Below are 24,025 nucleotides of genomic sequence, written 5' to 3' on the forward strand. Positions count from 1 at the left end.
GTTATAGAATGTTTATGTATGCTTGGGAAATAGGAGAGTGGGCTGAGCAGCAGAATGCTGCTCCTGGTGGCCTGCTTATATGGCTTTGAGATTACACCCAAACCCTGTAACTAAGACATTTATTCTATTAAACTTCATCTTAAAATCTATGTTACCGGTCCACTGAGGATCTATTATTGATTACAACATAACAATTTTGAGGTAGCTCTTCCAGATATTCTCCACAAAAAATCTAAAATGTTGTCTTGCCCACAAACGTATGACTGCTTTCAAATCTGGTCTATCTACAAGATTTGTTTGTACTTTTCTTTTCAAAGATATTTTAATGGTTTTATAGATTTCGAATGACAGCAAGCCACTGTCTGGCCTGTAATGCTTTCTTCCCAATCTTCCCCATCAGGCATCATACCCTTGGCTGTAGTAGGCTTCCCGTGCCATAAAGTTCACTCATTTCTCACTTGTCTTAAATTACACCCTCTCTTGGAGTTTCTAACCTTCCACCAGTCTCAAAGATCCTAATGCTCTCGGGCACCCCATGCTTGCCAGTTCAGCTCACATGTAATCACCTAAGGGCTTCCATTTTTGCTCATATTTATGACCCATTTCATGTAAATCCCATGTTAATTTATCCATGATCAAATGTGTCCAAAGGTTTTTGTCCATTAATGGATTGTCGGGATGATGGCTGATTTCCATTTCTGTGTAATCAGTTGTTTTGTCATCAGAATCATGTAGGTCACTAATCTCCAATTTGTATTGGTAAGCAGCTTGTAGTCTGCAGGTCAGAGGTACAAAAGAATGCTAGCAGGTTCAGGCTGTAGTGAATAGCCCACCACCTCCTTCATCAAGGGACCCAGGACCTCTTTCCAAAACGTCTGCAACCAGGGGAAGGACCACCAAAATATCATCTACTTCTTGACCACATTGCCTCCAACACAACCCTGATGTTTGTGGGTACATCCATTTCCGCTTCTTGAGCCTAATGTCATATACTCATAAAGGGATTATTGATTTTAAACACTTTTGAACATGTATGGTATTTTCATACAAAGTTTCTGCCATTGTTTCATTGAAACATCACAGTTCAAGATATTTTCCCGCCTCCTCATGTAAGGCCTTTGCCATTAGCATCAGATAGAAATAAGATATAAGTCCATTAAAAGGTGTATAACCGGGAAAAAGACTGTACCAGTCGGTAGGCGGTCTAATGGCTGACAATCTGTTAACAGGGAGGTGTGCCAGTATCTAAACTTCCAGTAACCCATGCAATCCGCTTCCTTCAGTTTCATTTCTTTCTTACATTGTTCAAATATGTTAAGCATTCTTTGTTAAAGAGGGCTCTAGGCATACAACATTTCCCCGCCCCCCTTCGACCCATGTCCTCCCCTCGAGCTTTCTGGTGTAATGTCCAGTTTTCTCATAGCAGAGCACATGGGAATCGGAATGTTGTCATGGCTCACTTTTTTGGGATTACATCTCATGTTCACATAGTTATTTCAGAAGATTAACACAATGGGGATCTATCCGCTTTAGCCAACCATAGTATTGTGCATGGTGCCTGCCACCATATTGCTGCATCCATGTAGATTTAGTATCTCTTTGTTAAGTAAAGTAATCATTCATGAAAAACTGACAGTAACTCCGTCACAACGGCCATCTGGCGAAATCTAAATCCCATTATATCCTGTGGGATTTAGATTTCGGTGGACTGGATATCCATAAGTATTGTAATGAGTAACTTGTCTGCCAGTATCTAATTCAGGCCCTCAGATATCTGTCAAGTAAGAATATTGTCTAATGTCTGGAAGCCCCAACCCACATGAGCGCCTGTGAGGCTGCAGTACCGTTCCTACTATTCTGGTTGTTTTCAAAGCCCAAATAAAGAGATCTACTGCTTTATGTAGGGCTTTGAGACTTACTTCTGGAATTCTTAGTGGCTAGGCCTAGGATACATTGAGCAATCTGGGCAAAATAGTCATTTTAATGGCCACGATGCAGCCCAGCCAAGATATATAAAGATTCCGCCATCTGTGCAAGTCTGTAGTAATTTCATTAATCAACCTTGGTTAGTCAGCTGCATAAATATTCCACAGTTTAGGTGCAATGTAAATCCCCAACTACCTTCATTTATCATAGGCCCCACCAAAGGGAGAATGGTCATTTGGTGCTTGATTCACCATAAGAGGAAGGCCTATGCCCATTATCTCTGACTTTGCTGGATTAAGTTTAAAGCCTGATAGAGTTCCATTTTGGGTTATCAAGTCTAGGGTGGGTGGTAGGGACACACACGAGTCTGTCACTGTCAAAAGAACACCATCCGCAAAGGTGAACTGGAAGTTGTTCTCCCCTGAACACCATACCCTTGATTTCAGGGTGTTTCCTTATGTAGGTAGTCAGTGGTTAAATAACTAATATAAGCAGCGTAGGTGACAAGGGGCACCCTTGCTGAGGGCCTTCATGTAAAAGGAATGGATCAAATATACCATTATTAATCAGTAGCCTAGCTAATGCTATCTTACCATTTGCTGCAATCCACATACTTATATTTAGCCCACTCCAATTCCTTCGAGTACTCCTAGAAGGAAGGGCCAGCCCACCCAGTTGAATGCATTCCAAGCATCTAATGACAATATTGCAAGCAGGATCTTCCTGGAAGGTGCCGTTTTTATGAGGTGGAGTAATTGGCAGATACTGTTTGCAGCTGCTTGGTGTGGAACAAAACCAGATTAGTCAGGATGTACTAAATATAGTATGTGGGGAGGCAAGTGGTTCATCTGTTCCATCCTATAGATTTTAACATCCAAGTTGAAGAGTGATATGAGCCCCTATGCTTCACAGAGATCTGGGGGGGGTCCCCTCCATGTGTATTAGTGTGATGTGAGCTTCTGTCATGGTAGGTATAATCATGCCTTAATGTAGGAAGGAGTTAAATACAGTCACTAATCTTGGAATAAGCTTCTAACGGAAATGCCCGAAAAATGCATTTGAGAGGCCACCGTAGTGTAGCCGTTTTTAGGGTCGAGCCTGCGTTGCATGCGCTCGCACATGCGTATCGCAGCGAGACGCTTTAGTTTTTAGAAAAGGGCTCGGAGCCCTGTCAACATCACGTCAGTGTTTTTTATTGGTTCGTGGGCTTGCCTATTAAAATCCGCTTGCTTTCATTAGTCGAAGGCATGCACACGTCATGCCTTTTCTGGTGGCTAGCCCTCCTCGAGCGCATCGACCAAGTACAGAAAACATGCGAGGCTCGCTGTTTTCTGTCCGGCTCGTGGACTACTTTTTCTCTATTTTACTAGCGCGATTTCGCTTGGCAGAAGTCGAGCGCTTTACACAGTTAATTGCACTTTTTCGTTATGTACAGAAATACACTTTTGCCGATAGGTGAAAAGTCGGGTTAGGAGTTTACAACGCTATCAGCTCTAACATGAGCAAACGCGAGACTCGTTGCATTGCAAATGCTTGTTAATATAGCTTCATGCACGTTAGGTTAACATATTAGGCCTCTGTGCACTTTGCCCTTGATACATTTTATTCAGCCTTGCACTGTTATTTTACAATAACCAGTTTTACGTCTTGTTTTTATTTATTTCTATCACACTGTTTAGCTTAGTTCAGCACTGTGTTCTCAAACAATGCATTCTTGCTCACCCTGTGCTTCAGTCAAGGCTACAGTCTGGTACATTGCCGGTACATGTGGTAAAAGTTTAGTCTCTAGTGTTCGTAGAAAATACGCATCCTTACGTAGGGACATTTTCTTAGAACATCTGCGTGTTAGTTATAAAAACACTTTCTAGTCCTAGTACACGTCAGAGGGAGATTCCGACCAGGAACCTACAACTAGATGCTGACTGCCCCGTTGCAGATGCTGATGCAGATTACAGGCCTTTGCTCAGGTATGAGGGTTGATGTCCTCCCGGGGGAACCTGAAAGGCAGGCTTAGAGATTTACATGCTGTGCTCAGAATATAACTTAGAGAGAACCTAATCTAGTTGCACTATGATATCCTTATTCTTGTCCTTCACTCTCATTGTTACTATTTTAATCCTACTGTGTTGTGTAGTTCTGGTTATTGCAGCTCACGCTTTGCTATCTAAAATGCAGTTGTTTTATTAAACCAATCTTTAAAACTCAAACTGCCTTTGTCCTTTATATATGAGACCGCACTGTGTATGAGAGAACCGGTTGTGACCTGAGTGACCACGACTTCCCTGGGAAGTACTAAGATGTCATGCGCTCGGCTGCCCAATTGTCTCTTCCTTTTGGGAGAGATGAGGCACTGCTAGTTAGCCGGAGCAAAACCTGGATTTAGAGTGACAAGGGTCCTTCACCGTGGGTCAGACTTAGTCCCCCGCACTGTGAACGATCTTGCAGCTCAAAATCCAGTAGTCTCATTAGGATAATGAGAGCCTATGCGACACCACCAGGTCCTAGAGACGTACTGGGAAGTAAATCATTGATGGCACTCCGGTCCTCCTCCAAGGTTATTAGTTCCTTCAAATCAAGTCTAGTTGCACTCGGCAGCCTTGGCAATGAAATTGTCAACCTTATCTAGGTTCGGGGGATCCACTGAGTACAATGCTGAATAATATTGCTAAAATGTCTCTCTTTTCTCCTTTTCCCGACTGCTGGATTCACCTCCATTTCCTCTCATGGCGGCAGTGCTTAATTTGTGCTTGTTGATTCTGGTGCGGAGCACCGGTACCTATTTTTGAGGGCTGGCGCTTATTTATTTTTTAAGATAAATCAACTTTATTACAATCAAATACATATGGATCTCCTAATAACTATTCAAGATATCTGTCACAACGATAATTATATAAATATGAAAGGAATTGTAAAAGCTATTTATCATTTTAAAATGTAATAAGGGGGAAAACAATTAAAAGGAACAAGACCAATAAAAAGAAGGAAGATACAATGGGGGTGATTCTAAGTCTGGCGGGCGGCGGAGGCCGCCCGCCAGACTTCCCCCCTCCAGAATACCACACCGCGGTCGGAAGACCGCTGCGGCTATTCTGTGTTTTACACTGGGCTGGCGGGCGACCGCCAAAAGGCCGCCCGCCAGCCCAGTGTAAAACTCCCTTCCCACGAGGACGCTGGCTCAGAATTGAGCCGGCGGAATGGGAAGGTGCGACGGGTGCAGTTGCACCCGTCGCGAATTTCAGTGTCTGCAGAGCAGACACTGAAATTCTTTTTGGGGTCCCGCGACACCCCATACCGCCATCCTGTTCCTGGCGGGAGAACCGCCAGGAACAGGATGGCGGTATGGGGTGTCAGAATCCTCCATGGCGGCGCAGCTTGCTGCGCCGCCATGGAGGATTCATTTGGGCAGCGGAAAACCGGCGGCAGACCGCCGGTTTTCCACTTCTGACCGCGGCAGAACCGCCGCGGTCAGAATGCCCAGCGGGGCACCGCCAGCCTGTTGGCGGTGCCCCCGTCATTTTAGCCCTGGCGGTCTTGGACCGCTAGGGTTAGAATGACCCCCAATGTGTATTAAAAAACTAAAAACTGTAGTACTCAGTAAAAGCATATAGTGAAATTAAAATTAAATTCAATCAAGAACAGAGACAGCAAACCATACATGGTGGCTTAAAATTCTCAGATGATGTACAATTAATAGGATTGCAAGCAACAGCATTAAGATAATCAGTCAAAGGTAACCAACACAGATCTCTGTTTATGGAGGGGCAGCATTAAGAAGTAAATGCTATATCTAGACTATGACAGTGGCAAACATTATATCACCAAGCTTTATAGGAAACGTTGGATTCGTTTTTCCAATTGAGAGTAATTTGCAGAAAGGCTAAAGCTAACATGAGATCCAACAACTTTAAATTATCATCATCTGAAACAATATCAGCAGAGAGACTACCTAGGAAAAGCACAGAGGGAGATAATTGGGATCTCAAATGGAAAATGGAAGTGAGCTGATGCCAAACTTTTCTCCAAAAAGTGATAGTGGGAGGACATTCAAAGAGGATATGCATATGATCTCCCTTTTGGCTATCGCAAGACCAACAATTTGAAGTTAAAGATACAGAAAATGTAACTATAGTAGAGGGCGTAAAATAAAGTCTGTGATAAAGAAAGAAAAGTGACTGTGTGGTAGAAGCTGATCTAGATATTTTATATGCTCTATGCCATATCTTATTCCAGAAGGGAATAGTCTAGGTACATCCCAAATCCAATTCCCATTGAGATTCAATTTTAGATTTAGGCCATGTCAAAACAGGAGAATGAAAAAGTTTATAAATACTTGATGCCTTAGGAAATTAGGTAAGAAAGGAGGACAAAGAAAAAGGCAATTCCGAAGAAGAAGGAACAGAAGGCAATAAGAATAGTACATCAAGGATAATATTAATAAGAAGGAGATATTTATGAAGGAATTAGGACAGTAAAATAGAAGTTGGAATTGTGATAATGAAAGTGGAGTATTATTGGAAAATAAATCTTTGACCCACGCTATACCTCTTTGTCTCCAAGATTTCCAAAATAAAGGTTGTTTATTATTATTGATTAGACGATTATGCCAAACAGGGGAATTCAGAAAAGAGGAATAAGTGACAAGTGGAGATAAATAGTGAGAACACAGAAGAGCACAAGTATGTTTAAGAAGCGGGAGGAGATAATCAAAATATTATAAGAAAAGGATACCACCTCATGAGGGAAAAAAGGTAGAAGAAAAGAACATTCAAAATCCAACCATAAGGGAGTAAACACAGAGCTTGAAAAGGAGATACCTCTAGAATCTTGATGCAAACAAAAGGATTTATGATATAGTCGGAAATCAGGAAAGTTGGCTCCACCCCCCTGTTTAGAATGACAAAGTTGACTAAGAGAAATTCTAGATTTCTTATTGTTCCAAATTAATTTAGACAGTCTTCAATCAAGTTGTTTAAAAAAAGTAACAGGAAGAGGGCTCGGAATCATGGAAAGGATATATAAATGTTAGGAGAAATCATCATTTTGATAGTCAAGACAACCGTACCAAGATAAAAATGAAGGATTCCATAACAAAAAGAGATCTATCAACCTTCTCTAAAGCATCAGAGATATTTACTTCAATGGACTTTTTAATGGAAGAGGTAAACCAAATACCTAAATATTTAATCTTGGATGTATTCTAATGAAAGCCAGTAATATCAAACGATGATCTAAAACAAAATTTTGTTAGAGGGAGGATTTCAGTTTTATCCAAATTTATCTTATAACCTGAAATCAAAGAAAAATCCTCTATCTCCTGAAGTAGAAACGGAATCGAGATTTCAGGGTTTGAAATATATAAAAGTATATCATCTGCATACACCATTAATTGCAAGTGTTTCTCACCATATTAGAAACCCTCAATTTTAATATTATTTCTAATACAGGATAGAAAAGGCTCTAGAGCTAAGATAAATAGGAGAGGAGAGAGCAGACAACCTTGACGAACACCTCGACTTAATGAAAAGTATCTAGACAATTTCCTATTCACCAATATCGATGCCATTAGGGATTGATAAAGCAAAGAGATAAATTAAATCAATTGGGGCCCTAAACCATGCCAAGCTAAGGCTTTCAATAGAAAAGATCAGACTAATCGATCAAACACTTTCTCAGCATCTATGGAAATTGCTGCTAAGGAGTACGAAAGAGCAGAAGCTTTACTGAGTACATTGAAGAATGTTCTAGATTTATCAGAAGCAAGTCTACCTTTGACAAATCCAGTTTGTTCCTTACTTATCATTGCAGGTAAAAGGGGATCAAGACATAAGGTAAACAATTTAGCAAAAATGTTATAATCTGTATTGAGCAGAGAAATTGGCCTATAATTTTTACAAAAAGTATGGTCCTTACCTTCCTTTGGGATTAAACAAATCGATACTTCTTGAAATGTTCCCCCTGTATAGCCAGATCCTGTGAAGAATTCAAAAAGCTGTAAAGGTTTGAGAAGTAGAATGTCAGAAAAATGTAGAAAAAATTTCACAGTGAATCCATCCGGACCAGGAGTCGTACCTTTTATAAGAGAATGAAGGGCATTCAACATTTCTGACGAAGAAATATCCACTTCAAGAGAAAAGACGTCAAATAAAGTCTTATTAGGGTCTGGAATTTTCTTTAAATAATCATCGAGCTGTAAGGAAGTCAGGATTGACTCAGGAGTATAAAGTGTTGTATAATAGTTGACGAATTCAGCTAGGATATCGTCATCCTTAAAAAGGGACTTAGCAAGATGTTTTCCCGATCTATTTCGACCCTCATAATGGCGGGCGCAACTATGTAGAAGAAAAGAGGAGGCATTATCCAACAAGATTTTGTTAAATTGCAATTTTCCTTGAATAACTTCTTGTAGATTAAAATTAGAAGAGGAAGAATAATATTGATGCTCTAAACATTTAATTTTTAGAAGTAGAGTTTGATGATGTGTATTAAAAGTTTTCTTTTTATTAGATACAAAATTTATTGTATGCCCACGGGCTGCAGCCTTAAATGAATCCCATGACAATTGTGGGGAATCATGAGAATCATCATTAAATCGGAAAAATTCCTCTGCAAAAGCAACAAAGGATGTGGAAAATTTAGAATCAAGCAACAACAAATTATTAAATCGCCACCTTTTGGATTTGGGATGCACCGGAAGTAAATCAAAATCCGTAATGACTGGAGCATAATCAGATATAACCATAGGTTCAATGGAGGAATTAATAAGAGTTTGGGATAGTGATTTTGAAACACAAATATGGTTGAGTCTAGATAAGGAGCCATGTGGTGGAGAATAAAACAAGAAATCCCTACTATCAGGATTACAGGTTCTCCATGAATCAACTAATTTACATTGTGAGAGAAATGCCTTAAATTGTTTATGTATTTTATGGGGAGAAAATTTAATTGCAGATTGCCTATCTATAAAAGGATCAATAATTTGATTGCAATCCCCTCCTAGAAGAAAACAATTCATCATTATAAAGTAAACATTGTTTAGTAACATTAGGCCAAAAAAAGTAATCTGAGTGATTAGGACCATAAATATTACCAGTGGTCATTATAATCCCATTAATACTTAGCTTCACAAAGAGCCATCTACCATTGGACTCCGAGTCTTGAGAAATAACATTAACTGATAATTTTTTATGGCAAAGCACAATTACACAATTTTCTTTGTGGATGTAGGAGAAGTAAAAACATTACCCACCCAACATCTTATAAGTTTCATTGCTTCAGAATCCGTCAAATGGGTCTCTTGTAAAAGAACCAAGTCTGGATTATATTTAGCTAAATGGGATAAAATTCTCTGCCTTTTTATTGGGTTAATAAACCCTTATACATTCCAAGAAATAACTCTGAATTTTACGTCACTTAACCATATACATACATGAAAGGTCTTGTACCATAAATAATTGAAAATACATATAAGGGATAGAAAAACAAGGAAAACAAAGGAAGGAAGGAAAGAGTAAAGGGGAAACAATAAGAGAAAACATTGAAGATATTCAAGAGAAAAAGAAGAGACAGTACATGTCAAATAAAGACGACTGCAAAAACATACCTGAGATGTATGGACAATGAGACAGCGGGGGTGACAGCACAGACTGAAGACGGCACAGCAAGGAAACGGAATGCATCAACGGACAAATTATATGAGCAAGAATAATGATATATAGAACACCAGGAACCTGTGGAAAGGAACCAATGCATTAATAAAGAAGACCTATAATCACATCAATATAATATAATATATAAACTGCATATGAAGGACCATCAGTTGCATCGTAATAGTAATGAACAATGGCATAATGTAATAAGAGATGCATATAGTCAACGTGTAGAACGACCAGCCGTTTCCATAGGGTTTGTAGAATGTATTCTTATGAAATCGCGAAGAGCTGCTAGAGAGGTATATGAAGTTGTCTTATTTTGATATGTCACTTTAAACAAACACAGATGGAATCATCCGAAACGAGCTCCCAAGTCATGAAGGTGTGGACGAAGATCCAAAAAATCTTTCCTTCTGTTTGCTGTAGCTTTGGACACATCCTGTGAGATGAAGATCTTACTTCATTGCCAAGATATTTGTTTTTTGGCTTTCGCAGCATTAAGAACTCTCAATAGATCAGTAAATTCAAGAAAGAAAATAATCACACCTTGTGGTTTAAATAAGGAAGAATACGGAGGACGATGACCAATGTGGATGTTTAATACCGTAGAAGATAGTAAATCCACTAACTTTGGAAAGAATGAAGCAAAAAATGAAATTGGATCACTCCCTTCAAGACCTTCCAGTAATCCAAAAAGGCGAAGATTATTGCTCCTGTTTCTGTTCTCCAAATCCTCCGCAATTGTCTTCAAAGTTGACACATCCTTCTCCAAACTAGTAATTTTATTTTCGTCCTGCACATCACTGACTCTTTGCTCCAAAACAGAGACTCTCACTTCCATTTGAGATCACTTATTATCAAGATTTTACATCCAAAAATTAGTTTCTTCAATAAAAGGACGCAGTGTGCGTATTTCGTCAAGCACAAGTTCAAGAGAGATCGGTAAGGGAGATTTTACTGGTAAAGGTGGGTCTTGTTTGATCCTCTTATGAGTAGTTGTAGAAATATTCCGAGAGACTTTAGGCGAAGAAGATGAAGAAGACATCTTTGACGTGGTAGAAGAAGACGCTACAGCAAAAGAATCCAATTGTAAAAACTGTGAGAGTTTGTCAGTCGGGGACAACTGATGTGACAGAGATTTAATTTTCTTTTGTTTGCCCATATAAAAAGAAAAGCCTTCAATAAGGAAGCAAGTAACACAGGAACTCCAAATATATATTCATGAAGCAGCAAAAATGAATTACATGGCTTACGCAAGAAACTGCAAACAAAATCACTGAAGATTCACAGTCCAAACAAATAAGCACTTTATATTGGTGAGCAATTAATATTCAAGATGGCCGCTTTCATGAGGAGAAATATAAAAGCATGTTTTAAGAGGCAAGAAAAGAAGCCAGGCGGCATTTAAAACGTTGAAAATGCTCACCAAAACATCCAAAAGGTTAATATATTCGAAGCGCCATGAAAAATAAAGAAAAAATGGTTCCAGCTCCTAAAACGTGTCCAACGATGCGCGGAGCTCCGTTGTCAGGCGGCCATCTTGCCTGGCAGCACCAGCCGGCGCTTATTTTTCTGCCTCAAGCATTTACTGCGAGCAAAAAGCACATATGGGAAAGACGGAAAAAGAGAAAAACAAAAAAGCATCACGCAGGGAGAAAGCAGAAAGCTGCAAGAGTGAGCTGAAGGGTTGGGAGAGGCTTTAAATGGATTGAAGAGGACCCAGATGGCTTCAGGATTACGCTGCCTCAGTATTCTGTGTTCACACATTTAATTTCAGGACCAGCATGTTTAAGACAAGAGCTTTGAGCACTGGCACATTGTTATTTTTATTTATAAACTAAGCACTGCATGGTGGGAATCCTCATCATAGCCTTAGCTTGTGCCTTTGCGCCAGGACAGAGTCTGTCTTGTTAGCTTTTTCATAGCACTTTTGATGCAGGAAGAGCAAGGGTTTTTCAGACTTTTTTGTGGCAAATAGACCCAGGTGCCTAATTCTTAAAGTCCATTCCCGCAGCTGCGAGCTCAGTTACTAAATTTTAAGGAATAATTTATACTGTTTTGTTGCCCAGCTTTTTCGAAGATACACTGGTCTTTAGCAACAGTCTTAAAAATATCCCAAATAAACGTTTTAGTTCATAAACTCATGGAAGCCAGTTCTGATAATATCTGTCAGTTCTCATCAGTCCACCCCTCTCAGAAACTATCCCCAACATCATTTCCCCTAAGCCCACTTGCCTCACCCTCCCCATATCCCACCCAATAAATAGGTGTCAAAAACCCATTAACGTGTTAGTGAATCGTGTGGTACCCCCTTCTCCACTTTCCACCCCCTGCCTGGTTTCCTTTTAGTTCATCTCCTTACTCTAAGTTTTCATGTCTTGAAAAGTAGCCTCTATCACTGATATGTTTAGGTCACAAATAGCAGTGATGGGCCAATTTAATGTTACATCAAAAGTTCTGTATTCCACTTTCAGTGCATTCCATTGTCACTTCTGTGTCAACTCCCTTGAGGATTTTCAGGCAAATTTACAAGAAAGTGTCTCATCAGCTATGATGCGTCACTTTACTTGCACCCCCTAAAGTCACCATGGTAGTGCTGTATTTACAACACGGCACACCATGGTGCATGTTAGCACAATAGCATCAACATTTTTTACATTATTTTGTCACATTGGTCGACTAGTGCCAAAAATGATGGTGCTAATCCAGTAATGTGTGGGGAGGCCCATTGAAAACAATGGGAGCCTCACTTTAACTCCTGCCATGGGCAGGCGTTAAAAATGATGGGGAAAAATGGCGCAGTGAAATCTTGTAAATTTCGCTGCATAATTTTTCTGATCTTCCTAATGGGGGAACGCCCCCCCCCTTTGCATATTTTATGCCTGGCACAAGCATAATGTGGCGCAGGGGGTTACAAAGTGGTGCAATGCCTGCATTGCATCACTTTGTAAATCTGGTGTGGGGAAAAGGTCTCCTTGACGCCGCATTAGAGTAAAAAACAAATTAAGCTAGGCCAGCACAAGGAGGCGCTATGGGCTTGTTAAAATACCCTTTTGTGTTTTCCTCACATCTTTGGGTCGTGCTTGACTCTAACTATCCCCTACTGTCTGCTTTGATGGAGTCTCCCATGCTGGCACCAAGACTTCCTGCACCACTTCCACTGTGCTGACTGCACAGGACCTAGAGCCAAACTGAAGCGCCAAGGCAAAAAGAAAGGTTCATTGGTGATTAATTTGCCTTTCCCATACTTCTGCTGTTATCGTGCTAGTTGGTGACGTTTATTGAGGATACTTCATGAGATGTCTTGGAAAAAATCTATAAGCTGGTATTAAAAGTGATTGACTTCCTTTTTCTTGCCTCTCGCATTATTTTATCCTTGATGGAGGAAGATGCCAGCTTTCCAATAATGTCTCTTGAGTGATCTTCCAGTGAGTCTGTTGGAGCTAATACCCTTTGGGCTCTAAATATTTTAATGAATGTCAGTGGATGGATCTTCCCTTACAATTAAGTGAAATAGTTGTTGGAAATAGTGAGCTAACTCTGTTTTCTCTTTATTCGCCCTCACACTTCAAATCCTCATGTTATTGCATTCAGAACAATCCATAGGATTTGTGCACTTGTGCCTTGATGTTGTCCTCTGTCTTAGTCCGCAGAGCCTGGGTCTTTTCCATCTCTTGGCTCATAGGCACGGTCTCATCCTTATTCCCCCAGTGCATGCACGTCCTTATTCATATCTGAGAGAGCCACTGACATGTCTGACTTCAACGCTTGCTTGTATATGGTGACCACAGCAGGGATTTTATTGTAGAGGTCACTGAGCAATTCTGCAGATCTTTCTTGGTTAATGGGGAGGGCGACCCCCACTTTTTTAATGTCATGTTCACTGATACACTGCTCTGTTCCATTGCCTCCATTTCAAGCACACACAAGTCTGTGGTAGGGTGCCACTAATTTGTTATATTTTTCTTAAGCCCAGTTTTTTGAGGTGACATCAATGTCCAGGAAGAGCCCCCCTGGCTTTATATGGTAGTTCTCAGATTGTTCTTCTTCAAACAGAGGATGAGTAGTGGTTGTGGGACCATTGTGACTGTAGAAATCAGTAGCAGGAGTCAGTGTGGCCTCTTTGGGTGATTGCTGGCCAACATTTGTTCTATGGACTCTGCCATTTGTCACAATTAGCAGAGTCTTCATCTCCGATCCTCCCTGGGAATCTGAAAGTAGCACTTAGCCCCAGTGACTCGACCTGCAGTGGCATTAAATGCCCCCTATACATTGCTTTGCCCTGGGTTAAGCCTGTGTTCCCCATCAGGTGAGTGATCCCTCTCTGTAGCCAAAGGATCTTCTGAACCTCCGAGGGCACGTGGATCCAGCCCTCAGCTAATCTAGGACAGTTCTCCTATGTGATGGCACACTGCATGGAGATAGAGTGAAGCGGGAGCGCCTGACCACCACATGGCATGCCTGAGGGGTTCGCGTTCACTTTTGCATTAAACTGAGGAAAAATGGCACATTTAGCAACACATTATTCCTCAAATTCTACCATTTTCACGCCTCTTTGCTCCCCCCTCACTATTCCTTCCTTCTGCCCGCTCATTCTGTCTCTTGATCCTTCACCTCCTGTTCTCTAACTATAACATCTACATGATCACCCCCTGAGCCGTCATTTCTTATTCTTCCCCTCCTTACTTTCACTGTCCTCCTACCTCCCTTGTTATCACTTCAATCTTCATTCTCCCCCTTTCTCTCTACTCGTCTCATTTTCCCTGCTCCCCTCACTGTCTTTCCTCATTTCCTGTCCTGAGTAATCCTCCACATGCCTTTGCTTTTTTTCTTCTTTTTTCCTTCTCCTTTCTCAGCCCTTCTTCTTGCTGGCTTCACTCCCTACTTTCTCCCTTAGCAACTCTTCTTCACCCTACCCCTCTCTTTTTTCCTTTATCTGTTTGCGTTCTCTCCTTTGTTCTCCCCTTCCTTTACTGTGTGTGGAGATGATGGTGCCTTCTCTTGCCTTTTATTTCAGAGTGCAGGAATTTAGGGACTACCAAACACATTGGTAAAGAGTATTCTTCAATGCATACTTTGCTTAGTTAGAGAGCAGAGCGCTCTTGCACAGTGCAGTTACTGCAAGGCTTCACATTTCGAACTGATGCTCTGTTTTAATGGAAAACCATGAAGAACAGTCTCTTTACCTGCAGGTTACAACTGCAAATATTTTCCTCCATTAAGGCTTTTGGGGAAAGAGAAGTTCCCGGCCTCAGCTCACCAGCACGTGAGGACTCAATCTCGACTAAAGCTTGGCTGAAGCTCCAGACACCATGCCTCACCCTCACAGCTTCTCATTGACTGGGCACTGTGCTGTTAGGCTGCAAGAACAGCCCAGTGCCAACAGTCACGGGCAGCTCATTTGGCTGCTCCGAGTCTTGTATTGGGAGGGAGGGTCGCAGACCACTGACCATTTATATTGTGTGAAAAAGGCCCCTTTATTGAGACAGGTGCACATCAAAAACTCTACCTGGGCAAACCACCTTACAGAACTACCACCTCGCTATACATTAATTGAACTATTGAGTCTCCTTCCCCCTCCCCTACAATCTCCACCCCACCCTGCAATGATCTCATTTGATTTGTAATGCATTTCAACAGTTTTCATCTTTAACTTTCTCCTTACGCTTATGACTGCATGAAACAACCTCTAAGCAACCACACTTCTTCTACTTAACCTTGAACTTCCTGCCTGCCCTCTTTCACCTTGTGCTTCACCAACTGGCAACGCCAGCCAAACTTCTGTAAACTCCACCATGCACTGCCTCAAGTGACGATGATACACAAATAACCCTTGCACACCTGTTTCAACAACAGGGCCCCTAAATAAGCAATCCCCTGACAGAGAGCCACCCATAAAGCTATTATATAGGGATGGGAGGGTGGGGGAAAAGAAACAATGATCTCTCTGCCACCAGTCACCCAGACAACTATACCTAAATTGGTTATGGGGAGCTCAAGATAGCCCCTCATATACGTTTAGGCTATATGTGCTATCTTTGTAGCCCGAAATATGAAATGGCAGACATGGGTTGCAATACTGTCCCAATATGCATGGGGAGCAGACCTCCCTGCAGTTGGCTGCCTCTTAAACCCTCCTTTCGAGAGAGGGGCACAGTACAGACCACTAACCATATGTATTGTGTAAAAAAGGCTGCTTTTTTGAGACAGATGCACTTCACAAATGTTACCTGGGCAAACCGCCTTACAGAAATACCACCTCACTATACTTCAAATGAATTATCCAGTCTCCTTCCCCATTCCCTCCGGCACCACCTACATACCCCACCACGATCTCATTTGCATTGTATTGTATGGCAACAGTTTTCAACCTTAACGTTTTCCTTACCACCTCTGACTGCATTAAACAACAACTAAGCAACCAAACTTCCTCTAATTACCTTGAACTTCCTGCCTGCCCTCTCTTACCATGTGCTTCACCAACTGGCAATGCCAGCCAACCTTCTGTAAACTAATGCAAAACTTGCCAGGCCACCTCCACCCAGAAAAAGGGAGCCTTCTAACTTTTTCTGCCCTCACCACTCCTAGCTGTCTTGCTAATCCCCTATGTTATTTCCTGATGTTGAGTCCTCGCCAGCACTTCCCTTAGCTCCAACAAATACAACTCCATTCCTACATGTGACAGATGAAAAGTTCCCTGATGTCATATTTAATATCTGCATGCCAAATGCACCCAAAACCAATTTCCCTGCATAACATAGCCATTTCTTTAGTCACCTTCTTACATGCACTATCTGGGTTGTGGGTTTACTAGCCCCCCTCCAAATCCTCCTCAGTATGAACTCGGTCCAAAGCATAAAACAGCCCGGTCACTGGACCTTCATCTCCAACAAATCTTTTTTTCATGGCTCTCATCAACACTACACCTTTCTCCCTCACCAGCTCGTTCTCTCCCAAATGCAGAACCAGCACATCGGGGCATCTTCCGCCATCTAACATGTGATTCAAACATTGTGACAATTCACACTAAAACATGCCACCTTCTCCCCGCCATGTAATTGGAAACAAACGCTTGTCAAAGCCCAGAATCCCACTAAACCCCCTATGAGTAGCTTGCTTCTCCACCCCCATTTGATGAACGCGTGGCCTACTAAACAAATGGTCACATTTTCTGCTGTGGGGCCCTCAACGGAACCTAGAATAAGACAAAACAGCAATAAGAATTCAATGAATATGCCCCCAACATGCCCTGATGTGTTTCCCCCAGCACCCACCCCCTGCACAAATCACATATAGCAATTAGAAGACACCCCGAGTTCATAATATCTTCGCACGCCCAGCGCCTGTTGCCTGCCTCTGTCGCTGCACCAATGCGGAAAGAATGGGTACCACAGTCTGCCAATGGATGCCCCACTGGCGCAAGTGCTTTGCATAGAACCGATAGCAGCTGAAAAGCTGAAACCCTCACCCCAAATGGATGCCTGAAAACCGTCCCACTGATGACCCCGCTGCAATTAGCCCTCCGGTCCCCACAGCACTGGGCACTGTCGAAGAGACCCTATAGAGTGCAACCTCACAGTCTGCCCCTGGGATCTCTGATCTGCTTTTGAGCTACAAAGCCAAATCTCCAACCTGTCCTCCCTTCTTGAAACAAATCACACCCCAAACCTTGCCGCCCAGCAATTTCCGACACACGGAACGTGCCAAAAAACATCCAGGACATGAGAACAGACACATCTCCATCGAATCCCAGCACACTGCCGGCAGTTGACTCATGACCTCACAGAACAGCTTTCATGTCAGAGGCTTCCTTACCCTCCCTAAGCAACCTTGTTCTGTTGCCCAGTCCTCCAGCATCCTTTGACACAATTCGCCTGCAGACGGGACATACCCCCACAACAATTAACCCATGAAGGCAATCCCCACCAATTTACCCGCAATGGTAACTTGCGACAAGCCCTTCTCAATTAAATTCAAGATAAACTGAATCACGTCCTCTGCTCAAAGCCAACCCTCCCCCCTGTGCTGTGCCCCCAATGTCAGGAATTCTGCCTATATCTGAACATCTCTGCCAAGGACCCTACCACCAGCTGCACCATCCTGTGTTTCCTATCAACCACAATTTTTCCGGCATGGGAGTCCTGAATTTGTCTGCATCCTTGGCCAACCCACGGAATCTCCCGCACTGTGAAGAAGACGTAGCATCTGCAATGTAATTCTCCACCCCAGCACATTCTGCTCCCTAAAAGAAATAAGATGCTGCAAACATCCAACATAAAAACTCTCAACAACTTCAACACCTGTTTGTTCTTGACTGACTGTCTGTTCATCACCTGAACCACTCCACCCTGACTAGCACTCTCCGATGCGCCAACTCCTCTACCCACAATGTGACTGCCAACACCAAGGAGAAAAGCTCTAAAAAAGCACTGCTACTACCCCCTGCTTTCCAATGTTCTGGCCATCCTTCTGCTTACCACTTGCCCTTCCAATACAGACCAAACCCCAGCCTACCTGCTGCATCTGAGAATAACTGCACGTCCTACTCCAAGTTCCACTGTCTTGTCAAAGGAATGCCATTGAAAGGCAACAAGAAACACCACTTACTAAGGTCTTCCTGGACCCATGCTGACAGCCTCACATGATGAGGCAGCGAGAAACCCTAGAGTGCCAGACCCAACTTCCCACAGAATATCCTCCCTGCACTGACCACCCTGCACACAATGTTTAGATGTCCTAGCAACACCTGAAATTCACTTACTTCCACCTTGTCTCTCTCCAGCATGCAAACCGATAATGCCTGCATCGTCTCTTTCTTGTCCTGGGGCAGACTCACCTCCATCTTCAGTGAATCTATTTCAATTCCTAGAAAATTCAAAGCAGTGCTTTGTTGCACTGTTTTCTCTGGCTTCAGAGGAACCCTGAGATCACTCTTGAGTTCTGGAAGCTTATCAACAACCGCTGGCAATCTGTGGAGCTGGGCTCCCTCACAAAGAAGAAATCGTCCAGATAGTGTGTCACCACCTGATGGCCCGTATGCCATGTGAATAACCACTGTAGAAACAAACTGAAGCATTAAAACAACACACATAATATTGAACAGCCAATTGGTAGTGCCTTCTCCACATACCACTGCCCCTTGAAGTGCATGCCCAAAAGCTACAAATCATCCAGGTGAATCGGAAGCAGCTGAAAAGCGAACTTCACATCATACCTTGCCATCATTGTTCCAGGGCCTGCCAACACCACCAGTGACATGGCCACATCACTGAAGAATATCTTCTGAAATGAAATCATTTACGGATCCCTCTTCCAGCCAGGAAATGTGCTGCATTAAGCTAAATTGACTCTATATTTTTTTATGCACCACCACAATGTGTGATACTATCAAATCCTCTATTAGCCAGTCGTCCTTCCAGGACCTCTTTATTTATTTTTGCCTGAACTTCCTCTTTGTGTTCAATCGTAAATTACCTGCCTATCTCCATTCCTGGGGACCCCAAGCAAAAACCCCACCTGAAGCCATCCTTCAGGAACCTCCCTTCTGCTGGCCGATTGCAAAAACATAGCCAGCTCCAACTTGTCCAGCCTAACCAGAGTATGAGCTTTTTGCCCCAGATCCCTGTGCCACTCTCCCCTCTCTGTTTCCATAGGGTTGCTGCTGATGATGATGCGGCCCTTGCGTGCTAGAGTGTGGTCGCCACTCTCCTGCATTCTGTCCCTGGTAACCGTCTGCCGTACCAAAGCAATGGATGAATGCATGCCTGCCAGAGCATTTTGAGCACTCGTGCCAAAACTCACAGTACTCTCATGTGCACATCACTTTATTGTAGTCCCAACATGGACCCCCCTGTTCCAGTCTGCCCCTTTGTATGTATTGCCCTCCCCTCCCTGGGTGGGGTGTCCCTGAAAGGGCTGATAAACTATCGGCAGGCCATTGGTCCTATATATCATTTTCCCCACCTTTGCGGTGCCCATAGTGTGTTGCAAAGGTCAGTGTCCAGCTCCCCCCACTTAACCTCCAGGTCCCATGTTAAGCGGTCCCGAAATTCCTCATCGTAGTGACCCCAGGCGTAACCTCCACCTGTAATCTGAGCCTTCAAGATCACATCCATATATCTGAACAAGGCAACACAGCACTCTGTATAAGCTGGCATAACATAGAAAAGCACCAGTCCAGTTCTCAGTTGTCAGTGGCACTTTTGGAATTTTTACCAATTCATATTCCTCCTCCTTGGACCCCTCCTTGGATCGCACCTCCCTGTGTAATAGTTTCAGCATTTCAACATACTCCTCTTTGCAAATTATTTTCCTTTGTCACTAACATCAAATGTGCTCACAAGGGTTTTGTGACCCCCACGTAAGGTAACCTCTTTATCTTCAGCTCCTTGCTCTCTGGTGCTTCCTTCTGCTCCCCAACCTCACCTGTACACCCCCAGCTGTCTGCCCTTATGCTGTTGCCCTCACCAGCTGCAGTTCTTGATCCTTGCCCGCTTTTGTCGCTGTCCCCAACTGCTTCCGTGCCCACTCCAACATCTTTTACATATTTACCCTTGTGCAGCCACTCCCCCCACGCCCCTCCTTGTACCCCTCCCCACGTCCACCCCCCATGGACCCCATCACCGGACACACGCTGGCGTCCTAGCCCTTACCTGGCTCCAAGGTCGGTGCCTGTACAGGTGCTTGACGCCTCACCATGGCCCTCCGTGTTTCCACCTTACTCCGCCATACTCTGCCAATCCTCATTTGCCTGCAACACATTAGCTGCACCCCTATCCCCCTCCCGCCCACGTGTACCACCTGTTCCTCTTCTTCCCGCACCCCGCCTTGCCTTCCTCAAGGCTGTCCTTGTCATAATTAACCAGTGAGACCCCCACCTGGTCATCCTCCCTCACCATTGGAGCCCACAAATAAATCATGTTGAGTTACCATTACTCTCTTATGCATTGTGGGGTGACAGGTAGCATCCAGAGAGGCTGAAAGGACCCCTCCATATTGGTCGGCCGACCCCACCTGTTTGTCTGTCATGTTAATAGGGCTGGAGGGATTGACGAGGCAGTCCCAGACCTTCTTCTCTCAACTGCTAGGAAATCCCCTGACGACTTACGGAGAATGCACTGGTCTCAGCCATCTCTTCAACTCGGTGCATTTGAGCCATCCCCAGCTCTCCCTAGTCTGGAACCCTGCGCAGATCCTCAACCTGTAAAAGAGACAGTAAGACTGGTGTACTGGCACTCTGTGCCTTCCACTGCTGCACCCGCAACCCCGCTAGGCCCCAACCCCAACTGCTGTCTCCTATCTCTTTGCTTACCTGCCCTGCTGCATGCCATCCAAGGTCTTCACCCGGGCTCCCCATGCCCTCGCCTCTCGCCCCTTCATCCTCATCCCCACTCCATTGTAGCATTGCCGCCACCAAAGCAGAAGCGGGCCTATGCCCCCCCTCAACTCTCCTGGCTTGCCCTGGGTATCCCCCAATTGTGGCGCCACTGGAGCCTGTTGATCCTTTCCCCGTCAACCCCCTTTCCCCTGTGTCTCCTGACACCCAATGTTCCTGCAGTTCCTGCGCAACCCTCTTGAGCCATTCCCCTCTCCCCAAATCTGCTGCGATTTCTTCGCCTGACAGCCGCCTTCCCTTTGTTTTCTGCATGGTAGTGGGACATGGCCCCATTATTTCAGGGGCCTTCCAATAATCCCCACTCTCGTCCTGTAAGCATGCTAAATCCCCATGTGGTCCTGATCCTGCCTGCTCATCCTTCACTTCTGCTGGGTCATTTTTGCCCCGTGACTTCACTGAAAACTGTTGGTTGATGGACGCTGGTCGCTTATTGCCTGTGTTATGGGACCCCAGTCCCTGCCCAATAACCTCAATCTTCTCAGGCCCTTATGCCCCCCCCCACCAGCAGCTTGTTCTCTAGCCTCTAGGTCCCTCACAGGTGGCTCCTCTGATGCCACCGCGCCCTCTGATGTCTTTCCTGCAGTAGTCCCTAAGACGCAGAGGCCATGTGGTTGGGCTTCCGTTTCCCTTGCTGCCACTCTGCTTGCTGCGGCTAAGTTCTCTGCATCAGCCCACTCAGTCTGACCCCAGCTGTTGCATGTTCTCCATCACACTGTGGGCTGCAAGAGAAGGCACTGCCATGCCGGCCTGGACCGCCCCATGGCCAGATGCTCCTCTCTTCCCCGGCACTCGTGGGGCCACCCTCCTGGCAGCAGTGCAGCCTCTCACACTTACCCCACCGCAGTGCAAGCAACTGCATGCCATTTTCATGGTAGCGAACAGGCCATAACGGCTACGGCCACTCTGGCGGGTTGCTCTTCTCTTCGCTTCCCACCCCGAGGTCAATATGCCCATCTCTCCCACTTTGGCTGCTGTTTCTTCCATCTAACTTCCCACCAAATACCTCAAAGACTGAAAAAGAACCAATTACCTCCTTGCCACCAGTCACCAGGTTACCTTACCTAAAATGGTGCCAGGGGGGCAAAATTAGCTCCTTATATATGTCTGAGTTATATGTGTTATCGTATTAGCCCAAAATATGACATGGTAGTCTTGGACTGCACCACTCTCCCAAAATGCCTGGGAGGTAGACCTCCCTGCAGTTGGCTGTCCCCCAGTGCCTCTTTTCACATCACTGGCTGCTGGAATTACTGTGTTCAGTCTAGGCGTTAGTGCAAGCAGCCCCAGCAAGTGAAAATCAGCCCCCTGGTCTCCAGCTCACCGGGGAAATGCCCAGTGTCTGGTACAGCCAGACCGGCTCTTTCGTCCTCAGCCTGAGGGTCAGGTTGCACTGCTGTGCCTCCGCAGCAGGTTGATGGCTTTAAAGAACCTGTGGGGTCATTCTCAGCTATGTGCAGGTCCTCGGCTCAGAACTCTCATGAAGAGATGTCATGCATGTCTCCACGTTGGCCACACTCCTTTTTACACTTTTAAATTATTTGTACATTCCACAATTTGATCTCCTATTAGTGATTCTGTCAACTTCCCAAATTTCCCTATTCTGTAGAGACTTCCAAAGCTTGCTACAAAATTGCCAGTTTTCTCAGATTTTCCTTGAAGTCTCAAAAAGAGATTTCTGCGGTTCTGAAAATACTTTTTTCTGGGGACCAAAATTTCCCCCAAACATTTTTACCGACATTTCATAGATATCGCTGACATTTCTATCTATCTCCTCCTCTAATATTCAGTTCTTAAATGCTATCATATATATTACTTCTTGTGATTATCAAATTAAGTAGACTTTGGCGGTCTTTTTAGAAGACCGCTGTGGTGACGGTCACCAACAGACCGCCGCGGAGGTGGCAATCCGCCTGCCATATTATGACACACAAACACAAAATCGCCAGAAAGTAGCCAAAGCAATAATCCCGCCAGACCGAATGAAGGCAAAAAACAGTTGGTCCTACGACCCTCCCCGCCACGCCTGCAACACACCACCCTCCAAATAATGACCCACGAATCATCACAGTGGTCATTCAACAGCGGTTACCCATTGGCGGTGCAGACCACCGCAGTCTATTTGGCCACTCCTCACCAACAGAAGCCAACATTGGCCATCATACACCCATCATGCATCACACACCACACACCATACACTATACCTCAACACCTGACACCCTCTGCACAACATACACAGTACACCCACCACACAATAGGCATGTCCCCACAAAAGAACCCCTGTTTCACTGATGAGGAGTTGCGGGTGATGGGAGAAGAAATCGCAAGGGTAGAGCCACAGCTGTTCGGTGCACAGGTCCAGCAGATATCCATTGCCAGGAAGATGGAGCTATGGCGGAGGATTGTGGACAAGGTAAACTCCATGGGAACCTATCCACGCACAAGGGATGACATAAGAAAGAGGTGGAACGACCTACGGGGAAAGTGCATGCAGTGGCATCCAGGCACCACATTGCCGTCATGAGAACTGGTGGTAGACCCCGACCTCCTCCCCTACAGTTGACAACATGGGAGGAGAAAGTCTTGGCCATCCTGCATCCCGAGGGCCTCACTGGAGGGCTGGACACTGGTAAGTCACCATTACTACCCCACCACCACCGATACCTGCATGGCATGTCACCCAGTCAACCTGACTCCCTTCACTCCACTCCATCCCAAACAGAGAACCACCCCCATTACCACCCTCAACTGTGTATCCCTGCACAGTAATGCATGCGCAGCACATAGCACAGAAATGATAATGACTGTAACAAATCGTATACATGTCCACAGGTACCCCAGCCAGTGTCAGCGGCCAGCATATGCCACATCAACCCAGTCCTCCACCAGGAGAAGGTTCCAGTGATGACAGCAACTCTGGATGTCTGGATCTGGATGATCTCCTTGGCTCATCTGGGACCACTGGTCAGTCGGACACCACAGCCAACACCCAGTCCACCACAGGGCACCCCACATCAGACTCCAATATCACAGCAGACATCCAACGTCCCCAAACCTC

This window comes from Pleurodeles waltl, chromosome 8 (genome assembly GCF_031143425.1).
Source record: "Pleurodeles waltl isolate 20211129_DDA chromosome 8, aPleWal1.hap1.20221129, whole genome shotgun sequence".
Classification (NCBI taxonomy): Eukaryota; Metazoa; Chordata; class Amphibia; order Caudata; family Salamandridae; genus Pleurodeles; species Pleurodeles waltl.